The sequence below is a fragment of the Berghia stephanieae genome, chromosome 5, assembly GCF_034508935.2.
Source record: "Berghia stephanieae isolate SIO BIC M18660-M18661 chromosome 5, UCSD_Bste_1.3, whole genome shotgun sequence".
Classification (NCBI taxonomy): Eukaryota; Metazoa; Mollusca; class Gastropoda; order Nudibranchia; family Aeolidiidae; genus Berghia; species Berghia stephanieae.
The window spans coordinates 34,364,505-34,367,004 of NC_088364.1; the positions used below are offsets into that span (position 1 = coordinate 34,364,505).

At 33.7% G+C, this 2,500-nt stretch overlaps 1 protein-coding gene across 5 annotated transcripts in view; it reads right to left on the reverse strand.

Moving 5' to 3' along the window:
- Window positions 1–2,500, reverse strand: part of LOC144972801 (choline O-acetyltransferase-like) — a 241,606-nt gene that overhangs the window by 65,692 nt on the left and 173,414 nt on the right. For 2 of the 5 annotated variants that reach the window (XM_078914457.1, XM_078914456.1), the window contains one exon: window positions 945–996. The exons of the other annotated variants lie outside the window; for them this stretch is intronic. The gene's annotated coding sequence lies outside the window, so the exon portion shown is untranslated. The remainder of the gene's footprint in view (window positions 1–944; window positions 997–2,500) is intronic. 5 annotated transcript variants of the gene reach the window in all.

The following is a 2,500-nucleotide window of genomic DNA, read 5'->3' on the forward strand; positions in this document are numbered from 1 at the left end:
TATAGTGTGACATTTGACTGGTTGTGTTTCATGTATTTTATTCACAATCTGATAGTTGTATGTGTGTGTGTGTGTGTGTGTGTGTGTGTGTGTGTGTGGGTGTGTGTGTGTGTATGTGTGTGTTTGTGTGTGGTTTTAAAAATTATCTATCAATGACTTATTTTTCAATGTGAGTGATCGTTGACTTATTTGTATATATGTTGCGTCTTTGAATATGGATTTTAAAACAAACAAACCTGGTTAACATTTGTATACTTAAGTTGTGATTTATTGCTGATTTATCGGTATATATATTGGTTCTTTTAATGAGGATTAACTTTGTTTTTATCTGGTACCTATTTACATACTTAAATTGTGATTGATTGTTACTATTTTATTTTGTTTCCTGACAAATGAATTGCTTGTGCTACTTATCATGGTGCCCACATAGTCAAGTAAGTGTTATTTATTTATTCACGTATATATATATATATATATATATATATATATATATATATATATATATATATATATAATCTATCTATTTATATATTGTTTGCTTGCTTCCTTTGATTAATTATTGATTTTACTTGTACTGATTAGAAATTCTGTGTTAATTTATGTTTCATAATGGCAATCGCCTAAAATAAACCTCTGAATTGAATTGCATCTATTCATTGAACTATCCTTCCATTGGTCAATGAATTTTAAAAATAATTTGTGTCTCTTTTACAAGTTTAAGAAAACAACACCAAAATGAGGTTTTGATACACAGATAGATGAGAATGAACAAATATTACTGTGATTCAAAAAAATGAAAGATGACCTGCTAATGATGTGCATGGCGGGACATGATATAATTTCATCAAAAGGATCGTGCATTAACCTTCTCAAATTAAAACAGATATAATTAGATTACCGAATGTCCAGCATCTTATTTACAGACAAATTATGATACTCCATACCTTGTGATTGCATCCATCATGATCCTTAAGAGTTGCATTCAAAGTCTTTAAGCTGTTGATGAAATTTTCAATCTCTTACCATACGTCTTAAATATTCATCTTCCTCATTTCAAGCATGCAACATAGAATCGGTTTGTCTTTCTCGCAACTTAAATACTGAGGCCACAATGTTTTGGTAAAATGACCCACCAATTTCGTGTACTTATTATATAATGCGAATATGTGTTTTAATTCCATGTGTTTCTTGTTCCATGTGTTTGTGATTTGTTCACACAAGTTCCCGAGTTAAATTTTCTAGGGAAATAACAATTTACTTGGATTCCTGATCTACATAAACTAAATGTTGGCCAATCACCTCATGACAGCACTGTGTCGAAGTCATTTGAATGTTTAAAGATTGAATAAAATTTAGGTTGAATTTTTAATACTAAGCAGTTATAGAGCTATAGATGTGGATTGTAATAAATAATGAACAAAATAATATAACAGCTTGAAAATTTAAAAAATGAAACACGGAACGTTTTGGGGCAAATCCCTACTTCAGCCAATAACAAAAAAAAACAATAAAAACATTCAATACATCATTTAAAATCCAGACCGACAGCTGAGAAGCTAATGAGACTATAATATTCTCTGCCATCTGTCTTAGTTTTAAATGATACGTTTTTGTGATAAGCCGAAGAAGAGTTTTGAGTCCAAAACGTTGTGTATTTTGGTGTTTTGTTCTTTTCCTAAGCTGATATAGTTATTCTTGCTAAATGTATTTGTGCTCTTCGGGAGAAAGATTGTTCTTTGGTAAAGAGGGAAACTCTAAACCTTCATATAACTCATCATTTTAAACCTGAATTCCCTTTTGACACCAATTCACGATGACCCCGACATAATAATAAGACTTTGATACCGTTGAGCACGATTGTTTTAATCCCCTAAATTACCGCACAAGCACTGAATACTCATAAATGTTCAATGAAAACTAGCTATACCAACCTATTACCCTTACTAAAACAAAGCAGGCACATAGGTTGGTAACAACAAGAGATGAAGTGAGTAGGAAAGTGCCAGAAGACAATAGAGAATACATTTTTTTCGCGGCGGTGATGGGGGTTTGAACCCGCGACCTTCCTGGTACGACAACTCCGCCTGGTGTGTGAGAGCGTGACGATCGTGGATAGCTCATACGGTAGAGTCACGCTCTCACCGACCAGGCGGAGTTGTCGTACCAGTAAGGTCAGTAAGGGTTCGAACCCCCATCACCGCCGCGAAAAAAATGTACTCTCTATTGTCTTCTGGCATTTTCCTACTCACTTCATCTCTTGTTATTACCCTTACTGTAGGCCTCAATGCACTCTGAACAGAAATGACCCAACTTTTCTTTCACTCAACTCGTTTATAACATGGTCGTTGATGATCAAATATTGAATCTTACTTAAGAAAAGTTAATAGGTAGCTTAAATACTGTAAACAATCCACGAGATCACAGTGACCATATCGATCAACTGTAATGTTGGAAGCTTCAGGGCTTTGAAAACTTGTTTATTATGCCCCATGGGGTTAAA